The sequence below is a fragment of the Diabrotica virgifera genome, chromosome 4, assembly GCF_917563875.1.
Source record: "Diabrotica virgifera virgifera chromosome 4, PGI_DIABVI_V3a".
NCBI lineage: Eukaryota > Metazoa > Arthropoda > Insecta > Coleoptera > Chrysomelidae > Diabrotica > Diabrotica virgifera.
The window spans coordinates 142,417,574-142,435,764 of NC_065446.1; positions in this window are offsets into that span (position 1 = coordinate 142,417,574).

Below are 18,191 nucleotides of genomic sequence, written 5' to 3' on the forward strand. Positions count from 1 at the left end.
AATTCCCTAATTACTTTAGAGTAAGTAAGATAATGTTTATGAAAAAACAAAAGATGTAGATCTTTGAAACACACTCAGTGATCAAAAGATCCACAGGTACTGGTTTAACGACCACTCGTACGAAATCAAACAAATGAAATAGAGAATGTGGAAAAATCCCCTTACGAATAACTCACACATCCACTATTTCTGGCTGGGAAAAATTTTTCGAATAGAATCAAGATCCAAACACCAGTTCTTAGAAATGTGTTTCGCCCTCTTCAACCTCCGTGGGCTCATCGGTAAAGATGAGAGGTTGAATATCTTTAGACACATTCCATCAAAAAACAACATCCGAGACATAGACATAACAGGAGCGTAAATCTACGCCCAACCTGAAAATGACAGTCTCAAGTTTTAATTCCCTAATTACTTTAGAGTAAGTAAGATAATGTTTATGAAAAAACAAAAGATGTAGATCTTTGAAACACACTCAGTGATCAAAAGATCCACAGGTACTGGTTTAACGACCACTCGTACGAAATCAAACAAATGAAATAGAGAATGTGGAAAAATCCCCTTACGAATAACTCACACATCCACTATTTCTGGCTGGGAAAAATTTTTCGAATAGAATCAAGATCCAAACACCAGTTCTTAGAAATGTGTTTCGCCCTCTTCAACCTCCGTGGGCTCATCGGTAAAGATGAGAGGTTGAATATCTTTAGACACATTCCATCAAAAAACAACATCCGAGACATAGACATAACAGGAGCGTAAATCTACGCCCAACCTGAAAATGACAGTCTCAAGTTTTAATTCCCTAATTACTTTAGAGTAAGTAAGATAATGTTTATGAAAAAACAAAAGATGTAGATCTTTGAAACACACTCAGTGATCAAAAGATCCACAGGTACTGGTTTAACGACCACTCGTACGAAATCAAACAAATGAAATAGAGAATGTGGAAAAATCCCCTTACGAATAACTCACACATCCACTATTTCTGGCTGGGAAAAATTTTTCGAATAGAATCAAGATCCAAACACCAGTTCTTAGAAATGTGTTTCGCCCTCTTCAACCTCCGTGGGCTCATCGGTAAAGATGAGAGGTTGAATATCTTTAGACACATTCCATCAAAAAACAACATCCGAGACATAGACATAACAGGAGCGTAAATCTACGCCCAACCTGAAAATGACAGTCTCAAGTTTTAATTCCCTAATTACTTTAGAGTAAGTAAGATAATGTTTATGAAAAAACAAAAGATGTAGATCTTTGAAACACACTCAGTGATCAAAAGATCCACAGGTACTGGTTTAACGACCACTCGTACGAAATCAAACAAATGAAATAGAGAATGTGGAAAAATCCCCTTACGAATAACTCACACATCCACTATTTCTGGCTGGGAAAAATTTTTCGAATAGAATCAAGATCCAAACACCAGTTCTTAGAAATGTGTTTCGCCCTCTTCAACCTCCGTGGGCTCATCGGTAAAGATGAGAGGTTGAATATCTTTAGACACATTCCATCAAAAAACAACATCCGAGACATAGACATAACAGGAGCGTAAATCTACGCCCAACCTGAAAATGACAGTCTCAAGTTTTAATTCCCTAATTACTTTAGAGTAAGTAAGATAATGTTTATGAAAAAACAAAAGATGTAGATCTTTGAAACACACTCAGTGATCAAAAGATCCACAGGTACTGGTTTAACGACCACTCGTACGAAATCAAACAAATGAAATAGAGAATGTGGAAAAATCCCCTTACGAATAACTCACACATCCACTATTTCTGGCTGGGAAAAATTTTTCGAATAGAATCAAGATCCAAACACCAGTTCTTAGAAATGTGTTTCGCCCTCTTCAACCTCCGTGGGCTCATCGGTAAAGATGAGAGGTTGAATATCTTTAGACACATTCCATCAAAAAACAACATCCGAGACATAGACATAACAGGAGCGTAAATCTACGCCCAACCTGAAAATGACAGTCTCAAGTTTTAATTCCCTAATTACTTTAGAGTAAGTAAGATAATGTTTATGAAAAAACAAAAGATGTAGATCTTTGAAACACACTCAGTGATCAAAAGATCCACAGGTACTGGTTTAACGACCACTCGTACGAAATCAAACAAATGAAATAGAGAATGTGGAAAAATCCCCTTACGAATAACTCACACATCCACTATTTCTGGCTGGGAAAAATTTTTCGAATAGAATCAAGATCCAAACACCAGTTCTTAGAAATGTGTTTCGCCCTCTTCAACCTCCGTGGGCTCATCGGTAAAGATGAGAGGTTGAATATCTTTAGACACATTCCATCAAAAAACAACATCCGAGACATAGACATAACAGGAGCGTAAATCTACGCCCAACCTGAAAATGACAGTCTCAAGTTTTAATTCCCTAATTACTTTAGAGTAAGTAAGATAATGTTTATGAAAAAACAAAAGATGTAGATCTTTGAAACACACTCAGTGATCAAAAGATCCACAGGTACTGGTTTACTGGTATATATATATATATATATATATATATATATATAAACAAATGAAATAGAGAATGTGGAAAAATCGCCTTACGAATATCTCACACATCCACTACTTCTGGCTGGGAAAAATTTTTCGAATAGAATCAAAGATCCAAACACCAGTTCTTAGAAATGTGTTTCGCCCTCTTCAACCTCCGTGGGCTCATCGGTAAAGATGAGAGGTTGAATATCTTTAGACACATTCCATCAAAAATATTCTATATATATATATATATATATATATATATATATATATATATATATATATATATATATATATAATAGTTTTGTTTTGGGGTTGCAGTCACTTATTTTTTAGGGGCAGGATAAGTAAAACTCTTTGTTATTATCGAGCTTTCGCAAAATTTATTTGCTTTTTCAAGATAAGCTAAAATAAGTATATGATCAATACAATGAAATAAGAGATAAAGTACATTGTATATAAAAGCATAAAAAACTTACAACTTGAGGTTATTCCATAAAGTAAACATTTTTAGAAAACATAATGTATATAAATTTCTATTTTATATAATCCAAATAACAGGGTTTCAATCTGTAAAAAAAATATAAGGAAAGATCTTTTTTTTTATTGGCTTTAGGATTAGACCATGCGGCCAGAAACAAAGTAAATAGTACATACATAAACATAATATATCTTATCTAAACTATCTAATTATTAATCTAATTTAAGGTTATCTAAGTCTGACCGACCATTTTGTTAAGAATAGATATAATAAATATTTTATTTTCAAAGTGAATTTTTGCTAAATTAATCTTAATAAACATTTTGGGATAAGGACAAGGGTCACACTTTTCTCATTCAAGAGTTTTTCTTTTTTCTTAATAATTATTGATTACCTATATACCCACCCCACACGGTAAGGCAGGCATGTAGGCAATCAAAAGGAAAGACATTTAAGGTTACAAGCCTAATCTAGTCATTCTATAACTTAATTTTACAGTCATATAGGAAAAACAAAATAAAATCAAAAATACCTTTATCACTCAGTGCCAAAAGATACATAGCAATTATAGGGACCGTAGACGTTTAAAATTCTTAAATTTTTTGTAAGAATGTCCGACTGATGTGTGTACTTCTTACAATTAAAAAATATATGATCTAAGTCCGCCGTTTCATTGCAAATATCACAAAGATTGTTATCAATTATTTTTATTTTGTATAAATGTGCCGGATAGCAAGCATGTCCAAATTTCATCCGAGATATGGTTGTTATGGAACTTCTCGGATAATCGTAATTTTTAAACCAGTAATTTTTTCGAATATCGGGTTCTAGTAATGTATATCTTGTGCCTTTTGTCAAAATAAAATGTTTGTATTGTTTAGACCATTTTTTATATAAATTATCCTTAGCAATATTTATTCTCTCATCTAATGTTAATAAGGGTGTAACATCTTCTCCCACCTGTATGCTTTCTTTAGCTGCTTTATCAACTTGTTCATTGAATGTGATACCTGAGTGTGCTTTCACCCACACAAAAATAAATTTTCTAGTTTTTTGCATTTGAGAGAGCAAAGTTTTTATTTTGGCTATGTAAGGATGACTATATGAAATATAATCAGAAAAAATTATGGAGTATGAAATGTTATTTTCCATTATATATTCTATAGCTTTCAAAATAGCAAACGCTTCTGCTGTAAAAATGCATGTTTTTCTACTCAATTTAAATCTGCGTTGTACTTGCAGTGAGACAATAAACGCCGCACCTGTGCCCTAAGAATCTTTTGATGCATCTGTGTAAATAGCAGTATACATTTGATATTTGTTTAATAGCTGATTGATTATTTCATTATTAAGATATCTTAATTCTAGGTATAATTACCTGAATATTCAACAATAAAACATCTAAGTTGGCTTTAACTGTTGTAGGGGAGAAGTCTATTGAGTTTCTAAATCCTTCACATAAAGGAGGTTAGTTTCTATTAGACCAGTATGATCCTGTAAGGTCCTGAATATTTAGGGTGGAGATCTTTTGAGTAAGTGATGAATTTTTGACTTTGCACTTGATTATTATTTTTTCTGCCAAAAATTGCCTTCTCAGCTCTAATGGAGGTTCCACAGTTTCTACTCTTAACCGGTTCAATTGGAGTTGATCTCATCGCACCAATGCAGAGTCGCAAAGCTTTGTTTTGTAAAGTATCTAATTTTTTTAATAAGTTATTATTAGCACTGCCATATAAGAAGCTGGCATAATCTATAATGGACCTTATATATGACTTATAAAAAGTCAAGGCTGTTTGGGGCTGCGCCCCCCACCATGTCCTCATAATACATTTCAAGAAGTTTAATCCCTTACTACATTTTTGTAAAATTTCTTCAATGTGTGCTCTAAAGGTTAATTTTTTATCTAGAGTGATTCCGAGATATTTTATTTGGTTGGTTAAAGAAAAATTAATATCATTCAGCTGTATGGTCGTACAATTTGGAATATTGTGTCGGGTGAAAATGACCACTTTTGATTTATGCGGAGATAAATCAAAACCTAGATTACTTATATTCTGGATGAAAGGTGTAACTGCTGTATTCAAACTTTGTAAACTTTTATCATAACTTCTTGCATGTGTGTAAAAGACGAAATCATCAGCGTACTGAATAATATTTGCATTAGGTGAAATATTGTGTAAATCATAGGTGTATATATTGAAAAGTAATGGTGATAAAACCGATCCTTGAGGTAAACCCTTCGTTACCAAACGATATTCAGAAATGATGCCGTTATCTTTTCTGATTGCTACTGATCTATTTATGTAGAGTTTAAGTATGGTGTTTGCTACTTCTTCTGGAATTTGTAAGTTGATCATTTTATTTCGTAGTATAGTCCAGTCTACATTATCATAAGCTCCTTTTATATCAAGAAATAATGAAGCTTGGTAGTCATTTCGAGAAAGACACAGCTGTATATCTGTAACCAGTTGATCAACAGCATCACCAGTGCCATAATTTATTTTAAAACCGTACTGACTTTGAGGAAAAGCATTTGTGTTCTTGAACCACCATTCCAATCTGTTTTTGACAATCTTTTCAAACATTTTTAATATACATGGTAGCAAAGAAATGGGTCTATATGATTCGCTTTCATCTGGGTTTTTATCGGGTTTCAGAATAGGCACAACAATAACTTTTTTCCACTCTTCGATACATTCACCGCGTATCCAAATATCGTTCATTATTTGGTTAAAAATATTTTAGCATTCATTGGTAAATGATAAAGCATAGGATATCGAATTTGATCATATCCAGGAGAGGTATTTTTTCTATTATCTAATGCAAAGTCAATTTCATTTAAACCTATAGGCTTCAAAAATATACGATGATTTTCCTTGTTTTGTTCTCGCTTGGTCATTAAATGGTTTATATTGTTATACACCATTGGCGGAGCTATTATATCGAAAAAATGATCTTGATAGTTAGAGTTACCAGATTTCTTAGTGGTTTTAGTATGTCTTTGCATTTTTTTTGATTGAGTCCAGAGCTCCTTAACTGGAGTATTTTTGTTTAAATTTGCACACCACATACGCCAGTTATATTTAGCTTTTTCTTTGAGATACTTCTTAACTCTGGCTATAACTTCTTTGCACATTATGTAATTTTCCAGAGTGCTATTTATTTTATAAATATGCAGTTTGTGTTTTCTTTATTTTATAGCTGCCTCACATTCGTTGTCCCACCAAGGTGGTAAAACTTTTGTGAATTTATTTCTAGGAGACTTGTTTATAGGTATTGCTGTTGAGGCCGCAGCGTTAATTCCTTCTATTAAAAAATCGTATTTAGATTGCGTTGTATTATCTTCAGGATGATTTTCGGTAAAAAATGTACACGCTGTATCTTCGTATATATCCCAGTTTGCCTTTCGTAGATTCCATTTAGTCTTAGGGTTGAAAGTTGTATCATTTGTATATAAATGTTTGTCTATTTCGATAATAACTGGAAAATCATCTGATCCCATCACATCCTTAAGTGTATACCACTCACAATCAATAGCAAGATCTGATGACGAAAATGTTAAGTCAACCACAGATCTAATGTTATTTCTTGTAAATATGGTAGGTTCTCCAGTATTCAAAAGCACTAGATCAGTATTCTCAAGAACGTCTAATACCTGAGTTCCTTTGGGATTTATTTTATATGAGCCCCACATCTCATGGTGTGCATTGAAGTCGCCTCCTATAATACCTGTACCATTTAGTGTGTTTAATACATTTTCCCAATCTGAGCGGCTAGTCCTTATGTTGGGTGGGCAGTAGAATGAAAAACATTTAAAATTTTCCTTATTATTAGTTATGATCTGGATACCACAAATTAATATTTCATTAGAAAAATTTTGACGAACATTAGCTAGAGTATAGTTAAAAGTTTTTTTAATTAGGATTGCAACACCGGCGGAACCGTCATCCCTATCTTTGCGTACAATATTGTAACCACGAAAAGAAATCTGTCGGTCAGACCTAAACCAAGTTTCGGATAATAAAGCTATATCAATTTGATGTTCTTCTAAACATTTCACTAAACTTATCTTATTAGAAACTGCTGATTGAGCATTCCATTGCAAAATTTTTAATTTATTATTTCCTTTATTGGCCATTTCCATAAAAGTTACCTATTTTATTGCGAATAATATCAGTATCAATGTTTTTAAGATCATCAAAAGAATTAAAATCATCTAAAACACTTTGAAAAATGTTAAGAAACATGGACACAAAATCATTAGAATTAATTTCAAGGTTAGATTTATCAAATGAAGGTAAAGGTTTACTGGGCCCAAACGTGAAAGGGAACATTGGCGTTTCTACAGGAGCAGCCAATTTCTTTCTTTTAGCTGGGATTCTTGGTTCCGTAGTTTGTGAATAAGGATACACAGGAAATGTGGTGGTTTTGTTCTGCTGTGAAGTAGTTGGGTTTGTGGAGGAAACTCTAGGCTTATTAATGAAGTTGTAGGCATTTGTTTTTACTTGCGGAAGATTAGGAAAACTATCCATGCTTTGAGTATCCAAAACTGAAAACCTATTATTTGTATTTAAAGTCGAAGAATGGTTATTCCGAAGATTATTTTTTGCTTCCAAAAAGGTTAAGTTTTGCTCCGCCATAAATTTTTAAATTTTGTTTTGCTCAATGAATATAGGACAACTTTTAGAAATAGATTTATGCTGTTCAGTCTTACAATGTTTGCAGAAACTATCTTGCGGATCTCTACATTCATGTTTGTCGTCTTTTTCTTTTGTACAATTAAGGCAGAGAGTTTTAGTGCTGCGACAATTTTTTGCTACGTGTCCATGTTCAATACACCTGAAGCACTGAACAACTTTATGTATATAAGATTCGACTGCACATGAAACACTGTTAAGAAAAACATGTATAGGTAGTACATTGCCTTCAAAAGTCAATAAAATCATCTGTCTTGGTATATAAGTATTTTCTCCGTCTACGATTATTTTTCTTTTAAATCTACTTACCTCTGTTATAGCTATAGTAGAGATAATATTTTCAAACAGATATTTATCATTAAAACTTGTATCAACATTTCTGATAATGGCTTTTCTTTGCAAAAAATTATTAGGAATGAAAGCATTTATATTATGGTCTTGTAAACGTTTGTCATGAATTAATTTATTAGCATCTTTTATTGATTTTAACTCAACTCTTACTCCATTCTTACCTACACTACTGATGCTAATTATGTTTTGGACACCAAGAATCTTATGGAGAATGTGGCCTATCTTCATTGCGTGAATTTTACCCATACTCTCTTCTTTATTTGATTTTTCAATGAAAATATACACTTTATTAGAATAAAGATGAGCTTTCTGCAAATTAAACATTTTTTTGGATGGCTCCTTATCAACGACAGCATTATTTTCAACTTGAGCATTATTTGGTATATTTTGGATCTCCAAACTATTTTTCAAGTCCATATTTTGTGTTCCCCTTCATCAGGGGGATTTTCTTCCCCCATTATAGTGAAGTGAACAATTCACTTTAAAAAACTTCCAAAACTTTTGCGTATAGATAAATTGGTTTCAGATAAATCGAAATTGACGCGTACTGAACGAAAGAGCTGTTAAATATCCACAGAAAAATTAATTTTACTGGGAGCAGATTTTAATCGGTACTTTCAGTTTGACGTTTATTTTGACTTTTAGTTTTAAATTTGACTAATGCCAGGAAGACATTTCAAGTAATGTCAAAAAGAACACCAATATCTGTTTATTTGAAGTTGTTAAAAACTAGTATTAGATTATTCAATATTAGTATACTTTAAATTAGAGTAGGAATAACTAGATATATGAATTTTACCAATTATTCTTTAGTTAATAAAAAATTAAAGTGGTGCCAAAATTTGAAAATGTAATTTATGAAATTTAGTCAAGGAATTTAGTGTTTTTTAATTAAAATATCATTTATCATAATATATATATATATATATATATATATATATATATATATATATATATATATATATATATATATATACATCCTACTATCAATTTGGCATCGATACATTATGCATTTACCATCGATTTGGCATCGTCTTGCAAAGTGGCATCTGTATATCGATGCCACTTTACACTACCTTAATAACTTTATTCCTGTACTTGCTACCAGAAGTCTAATCAGCTCGGTAGTTAGAGATTTGATTCCTTGATGTTACTTTAATATATCAGCTTTCCTTGTTTACCTCTTACTAAGTTATATAAGTTTATTCCATAAAATGTTTGAGTCCAAAATGATCGTACAGTGAAAATATTATATACATTTAGTTCAGTGTTTTACCGTTTTGTCGCTGCCGTTATATACATGAAAACGTATATCCCACTTTCATTATCAATCATTTTGGCATCAGAAATTTGGCATCACTGTTGAATACAATATTATTCACAACGAAAAATAGACAATTTGAGAATGTATATATTATTTTCATAAAGAAATCAGTCTGGCATCATGTTTTATTGTTTTCACCCAATTTTGAAAAAATGTGAAAACTTTGTATTATCCACGTCCGTCTGTCCGTCTGTCTGTAACCACAACTCCTCCGTCAATATACCAGCTAGAATGACAAATGAGGTATCAAATGAAAGCTGATAATCCAAGGATGGTACTAAAGGTGAGATATTTGACCTTGGCGGTCTGTCCGTCGGTCTTTACGACCGCGAATATAACTCCTCCATCATTATACCAGGTAGAATGACACATGAGGTGTCAAATGAAAGCATATAATCCAAGGATGGTACTAACGGTGAGATATTTGACCTAGGCTGTCTTTCCGTCGGTCCCTCCGACCGCAAATATAACTCCTCCGTCATTATACCAGGTAGAATGACAAATGAGGTGTCAAAAGAAAGCTTATAATACAAGGATGGTACTAAAGGTGAGATATTTGACTTAGGCGGTCTGTGACTCGGTCCCTCCGACCGCGAATATAACTTATCCGTCATTATACCAGGTAGAATGACAAATGAGGTGTCAAATGAAAGCTGATAATCCTAGGATGGTACTAAAGGTGAGATATTTGACCTAGGCTGTCTTTCCGTCGGTCCCTCCGACCGCGAATATAACTCCTCCGTCATTATACCAGGTAGAATGACAAATGAGGTGTCAAAAGAAAGCTTATAATACAAGGATGGTACTAAAGGTGAGATATTTAACTTAGGCGATCTGTGCGCCGGTCCCTCCGACCGCCAATATAACTCCTCCATCATTATACCAGGTAGAATGACAAATGAGGTGTCAAATGAAAGCTTATATTCCAAGGATGGTAATAAAGGTGAGATATTTGACCTAGGCTGTCTTTCCGACGGTCCGTACGACCGGGAATAAAACTCCTCCGTCATTATACCATGTAGAATGAGAAATGAGGTGTCAAATGAAGGCTGATATTCCAAGGATGGTACTAAAGGTGAGATATTTGACCTACATGGTCTGTCCGTCGGTCCGTCCGACCGCGAGTATAACTCCTCAATCATTATACCAGGTAGAATGATAAATGAGGTGTCAAATGAAAGCTTATAATCCAAGGATGGTACTAAAGGTGAGATATTTGGCCTAGACAATCTTTCTGTCGGTCCGTACGACCGCGAATATAACTTCTCCGTCATTATACCAGGTAGAATGACAAATGAGGTGTCAAATGAAAGCTTATATTCCAAGGGTGGTACTAAAGGTGAGATATTTGACCCAGGCTGTCTTTTCGTCGGTCCGTACGACCGCGCATATAACCCCTCCGTCGTTATACCAGGTAGAATGACAAATGAGGTGTCAAATGAAAGCTGATAATCCAATGATAGTACTACAGGTGAGCGATTTGACCTAGGCTGTCTTTCCGCCGGTCCGTACGACCGCGACTATAACTTCTGCGTCTTTATACCAAGTAGAATGACAAATGAGGTGTCAAATGAAAGCTGATAATCCAATGATGGTACTACAGGTGAGCGATTTGACCTAAGCTGTCTTTCCGCCGGTCCGTACGACCGCGACTATAACTTCTGCGTCTTTATACCAAGTAGAATGATAAATAAGGTGTCAAATGAAAGCTTATAATCCAAGGATGGTACTAAAAGTGAGATATTTGGCCTAGACAATGTTTCTGTCGGTCCGTACGTCCGCGAATATAACTTCTCCGTCATTATACCAGGTAGAATGACAAATAAGGTGTCAAATGTAAGCTGGTAATACAAGGATGGTACTAAAGGTGAGATATTTGACCTAGGCGGTCTGTCGGTGGGTCCGTCCGACCGCGAATGTAACTCCTCTATCATTATACCAGCTATAATAATAAATGAGGTGTCAAATGAAAGCTTATAATCCAAGGATGGTACTAAAGGTGAGATATTTGAGCTGGGTACTCTTTCTGTCGGTCCGTACGACCGCCAATATAACTCCTCCGCCATTATACCGGGTAGAATGACAAATGAGGTGTCAAATAAAAGCTTGTGGGTGAAAACCTAGGACTTACGAAGTCCAATTTAAAAATAGGGCATATCAGAGATATGCCTTAGACATCATAGAAGACAATGACAGAGAAAAATCAAACAAGCAATATGTCAAAAGGGCCTTAGTTATGTATCTTCGGTCCTGTTGGTCCAATCGTGATGTATAGCACCTCAAATGATAGGATTTGACAAACAGAATACAATGAGAGAAAAATCAAATACAACCTCATGTCAAAAGGGCCTTAGTCGCGTATCTTCGGTCCTATAAGACCAATCGTGACGTACGGCATCTCAAATAATAGGACTTGACAAATAAAATACAATGACACAGAAAAATCAAATACAGCAACAAGTCAAAAGGGCCCTAGTTATGTATATCTAGTCCTATTGGTCCAATTGTGACGTACAGCAGCTCAAATGGTAGGGTTTAATGAACAGAATACAATGACACAGAAAAATCAAATACAGCAATATGTCAAAAGGGCCTTATTTACGTATCTTCGCTCCTATTGGTCCAATCGTGGCGTACAGCACCTAAAATAACTGGATTTGACTAATATAATACAATGACGTATGAAAATCAATTACAGCATCATGTCAAAAGGGCCTTAGTCTTGTATCTACGGTTCTATTGGTTCAATCGTGACGTACAGCGTCTGAAATGATGGGATTTAACTGGCAGAATAAGATGGTGTAGACAAATGAAAATGACGGCATGTAATAACACTTTAAAATTGTAGAAATAAAATGGATTAACACACATGGTATGACATATTAGGTGAGAGTATTTAACAAATAGAATACGATTACATACGTCCAGTTTTTGACAAGCGACTTCTCTACATATGATAAACGCGAAAGGGCCCCAACGTTCACTGCTCGACATAGGCCTCCCGTTCACTGCATATACCCACTGCTTTCTGACGCTGTGACTTGAGAGGATAGGATTTAACGAATAGAACGACAAAGAAGACTAAACAAGGCAGCTCACGGGAAAAACACAACTGTCCGTTTTATACTCTACAGGGAAGCATCAAATATTCAACGTAAGAATATATTAGAGTATAACGGTATGATAAATCTTTTTCTTCTTTTTTCATTTAGTGCATTCCGTACGTTTTTTAAACATAATCAGGAGAAGTTGTTGAATTTCTGAAGTCTATAAAAGAATTTCTTAACAAACCTTTTTTTAATTGTGTTATGGATTATTTTTAAGAATGTGTTTAAAAGGCAGTTCGCAGGCTTATTGTTCAATGGTCTTATCACTTTCAAGCGCCTGTCTTTTTTGTAGGACTATTAATTGTTACTTGTGATTTCAACCATTCTAGCGGGGCAATGCCTTTTCTATAACTGAAATGAATATTGTTATCCATTTAATTTTTTTCCTCAATTAATTTAATGCCTCCTACTGGTGTTTGGTCTAAGCTTACCGCTTTTCCCCATTTAAGCTAAACTGCTCGTCAAAAGTTAGGGATATAGAAAATTATGCTCATTTTCATAGCTAATTTTTTCGAGAACAGATTAACGGATTAAACTATTTTTTTTTAATATTTTAGATTTTTCTTTAGTATTTACACAGTTGTGCAAAGGTTTACACAAACTTCTTTTTTGTACTTATACCGAGTGGTAGGTATAAGTACAGAAAAGAAGTTTGAGTAAACCTCTTGATAGGTATTAGTTACGTATCTTCACTCCCATTGGTCCCAACGTGTCGTACGGAGGCTCAAATCATTGGAATCAGCCAACAGAATACAATGACTAGGGAGCGGATTTATATGCGATCAATTTTGATGAAATATTCGCATATATATGCGGTAAAAAATTACGAAATATGCGCAAGATATGCACAAAAATTCAAAAAATGCGCATTTCGGGAAACCACAAATTTTCTGTCTTATTTAGTAATCTTATTTATTATTTTTCAAATAAAATCATTTTTTATATATGCAATTTATTCACAGTTTTTACAAAAACTGCTACCAATAGTTACCTATTTAAAATAAAACAACAATATCACTATAAATATATCTTCGATTATAATTCACTACAATGTGTTTTTCCAAATTCTTTACGAGGAAACATATTCTTTGATCAGATAAAATATTTTTATAACTTGAAAAACTCCTTTCAACATCGATAATTGGTGCGTATTTAAAATAACTTGTTAATTTCCGTTAGAAAATCGTAAAACTTTGGCTAAAGGTGTAAATTCTCTTAACAATAGAGGATTTAAAAAATCACCAGAATTATAGGTAGGTACCTACCCTAATAGCACAAGGACGTCTAATGGACGTCCTTCACGGACTTTAGGGACGTCCATTGGACGTCCGTTTTCGTCCGAGGAACGTCCTTTATACGTCCTATTTTGGTCCAAATGTCGCGCTACCGAACGTCCATTGGACGTCCATCTAATGTCCGAGGGGACATATATTGGATCTTAATCGGACGTAAATTGGACCTTAATCGGACGTAAATTGGACTTTAATCGGACGTAAATTGGACCTTAATCGGACGTAAATGGGACCTTAATTGGACGTAAATTGGACCTTAATCGGAGTAAATTGGATCTTAATCGGACGTCTTAGGGGACGTGAATTGGACCTTAACAGGACGTCCAATTTTGGTCCAAATTCCACGTTGCCAAACGCCCAATGGAGGTCCACCTAACGTCCGACGGGACGTTCGGTGGACGTGAATTGGGCCTTCATAGGACGTCCCAGTTTGGTCCAATGTATTGCTGCCGATCATCCATCTAACGTCCTGGGAGGACGTTCGGTGGACGTCTAGAGACGATATTTATACCTGTGGAGAATGTATTGTGGGAAATAAAAAATATATTTTTTAAGGAACTTATATTACATCTTATATTAATTTACAATTATTGGATATTAGATTATTTACATTAAATTATAATTACATTTCTCCAAGAAATTAACGCACCACCTTAAAAATGGGCCATTTTTGATGTCTCGAATTTCCTAAAGCCATTGTCCCATCTAAGTGATTTTTTTAATAATATTATAGCCTAGGCTATATGGGCTACCTCCATAAGCTTGTCATGCACGGGGAGCTATACTGTAATAATATTATATCACATCGCTGAGGGAACTCTACATTACATATACTTTTCGAATCAAAACTTTTATTCTCTTAATATTATTACTTAAAAAATATATACTACATTCGTCTCGCTAAACTCGAAAAATAACTTATAAACCATAAAAATCTCCAAAAATATAAATGACATAAATGAGAATTGGCACAATTATTATTATGGTTTTAAGTTGATTTTTCGGATTTAACTACAATATTATGCAAAAAATTATGTTATATCGCAGATTTAAAATGGGTTTATCTCGAAAACAGTTATATTAAGTTTAGCGAGATGATTGTAGTACACTTTTTTTAAGTAAAAATATTAAGAGAATAAAAGTAGACTGGTACGCAGTCTGATTTTTGCATAAGAGTTTAATGAAATGGTAACAAATCAATTGGAAGTTCTGTCCGACAAAATACATGGAACGTTTTCGGTAGTCTGATGTTCCAAGTTTTTAACCTGTTCCACAATTAAAACTTCCCCGGTTCCAGTATTCCCGTACATCAAAGTTTGTCCGACTAGACACCGTGAAGCTATTAACAAATTTTCAGCTTGCTGTTAATCAACTTTTTTTATTACGCGGGATCCAGGTCTATAAATGAATACAATAAATAAGTAGGTAGGTACATATTATACACTTATTTATACGAGTACAATTAATAGTAGAGCTGGTTTTTGGGATGTTACAAGCAGCATTTGCATTTCCACAGAGATACTTATGACAGAAATAATAAAATACCGAGACGGACTATTATTATAATAATTTACAATAGGACCCGACGCGCGACGGCCGACGCTATAGGGACAGGTAAAATTTATGACTGAACAATGCACCGAGCATCGATACAAGCAATATGTACCGGTCGAAGGTTATTTTTTATTGTGCCAAATGGACGTATATAGTACCTACCTTTAAAAATCGAATACACAAATTAAAAGATATTTAACAACCATAAAGATTTGTCAAACTCTATCACCGACTTCATGAAAACAAGTATTACTACATTCTTTGATGGTTTTTGCTGTAAATTTAAAGGATTGACATGAAATTTGGCATACGCATAGCTAACATGCCAAAGAAAAAAAGTGATATTGTGCCAATGTGTGCTATTGCCCTGGGGTGAGTTTCACTCTTTCTCTGGGGTGAAAAACGTTCAAAATAAGTCCGGACTTCGATAAACTGATTAATATTAAGCAACCTTTATTCCATACTTACAAAGTATGTGTACTTACAAATTAGTATGTGAATTTGGGGGGTGAGTTTCACCCCGAGGAGGGGTGATATACAAAATATAGATAGATACACAAAAGATATACAAAAATGTTTCAAAACATCGAAAAAATGTGGTAAAATGCAAATATACATATCATATTATGATAAAATTGCGATTTTGGCGATTTGCCTTTTTGGATAGAATGATGATGATGTTGATTAGGATGAAATTGCGAAGAATTTTTTTATCGGAATATAGTAAAAAATATGAAAAATATACCAAAAAGCTTGAAAAAATATGTAAGTATGTAAGGAAAAACATAAATAATTAAATAAACTTTTGACAACACAACACAAAAGTTTGAAACACTCACTATTTGGATTGGTTGTCCTGGCTTGTGATTTTCTTCTTTGCAGATGACGCTCACGGATCGATGTCAATGTCCAACGGACGTCCAATGGACGTCCAAAGGACGTTCATATTTATTCAACACGTAAGTACGTCCAACGTCGGACGTCCGAAGGACGTTCATTTATAGTCCATCCGCATTAGGACTAAAACTGGACCTATTTTGGGCACACGTACGCTCAACTTCAAAAAGATGCTCTCAATATTCATCTGTAGTAAGGATACATTGATAAAAATTATATTTTTGCTTATTAGAATTAACCACCAAACTTCTATCATCTTGGTAACGGGAATAATAAAACATTATAAAGTCCACTTTACATCAACAATAATTGAACAAGAAATTGACGACAAGTTATTCAAGGTCAAATTTGGCTTATACAAAACACAATTCTACTTCCAATTTTGCCGTGAATAAACAGAAAATAAAGAAATTTGACAAAATAAAACATATCCAATTGTTCTATTTCATCAAATTCCTTCATTTTCTTTTACAAATCATACATTTTGTACTCGTCAAATTTGGCCTTGAATAACTTAGTCAATTTCTTGTTCAATTTATTGTTGATGTAGAGTGGACATAACGAATAATTTACCGATCAGATTTTCACACTTTACATAAAAACAAAAACATGTATTAGATATTAAACTACATATACAGTTTTGAATTAAATATGATTTATAATCTTTTCCATTTAAACTATTTTATTAACATAATTAAGTTAATATTTTATTAAATAATTTTGCTGTTTAATCCCCTTATTGGTAGAATATGTCCAATATGGACGATTGGAAAAGGTCCGTATTTCGTCCGAGTACGGACGTCCAAAGGACGTTCATATTTATTCCACCCGAAGGACGTCCAACACCGGACGTCCGAAGGACGTACATATTTAGTCCACCCGAAGGACGTCCAACGCCGGACGTCCAAAGGACGTACATATTTAGTCCACCTGAAGGACGTCCAACGCCGGACGTCCAAAGGACGTACATATTTAGTACACCCGAAGTACGTCCAGCGTCGGACGTCCAAAGGACGTCCGTTTATGGTCCATGGACGTTAGGACCAAAAATTGACCTATTTTGGACGTCCAAAGGACGTCGTGTGCTATTAGGGTATTAAATATAACAAAAGTATATAAAATTCGGATTTCCGGGTAAAACATCCTTCGTCATTTTAACATCCTACAATCATTTCATAACGGCGGCGTATTATCCTATAAGTACTTTGTGTAGAGATCGTTTATTTTCTAAGAAAAAATGAAAGGCGGTTAATGAGCTGTCTCTCTTGGTTCTCGAATTAATACAGACCACAGCCTGTGCGTGGAAATATTTTGTCGAATTAAAAAATTTAAATTTTGTTTTGGACTAATGAAATAAAACATTTTAGTAGTTTCAAAATGACACAAAATCTAGGCATCGGATAAAAAAGTTTATTTGAAGAAAGTGTATTTTTTTGTTCTTCTTAATGGCGGTACAGGCTCGTTTTTTTAATATTGTATTTAATTACAGAATAATTTTCAAATATTACCTAATATATTTTTCAAATTGGGCTCTGTACCGCCATTCTTTATTATATTACGGATACGTGTGCCAAATATCTTGAAAAAATATTCAAAATTACAGCCGCAATCTTGGAACGCGTTTTGGCTACCTGTTGATCGCTACTGTATCACCTTAAACAATTTTTTAAACAAATTCACAAAAATAATTTTTTCATTACGAACGATTTTTTAGATAAGTTGGGTTATTCTGAGCAAAAAAGGTATCTTGAGATTTTTCTCTAAAATTGATTTTTGTCGAGTTATATGGCCATTTTCGCATTTTTCAGGTTTTAAATCGCGTATAACTCGACAACAATCAATTTTAGAGAAAATTGACAAGAGACCTTTTTTGTTCAGAATGTCCAAAATTATCTAAAAAAAATTGTTCAAAGTGAAAAAATTATTTTTGTGGATTTGTTTAAAAAATTGTTTAAACAATTTTTCGACCACGGCACCTTGTGAATAT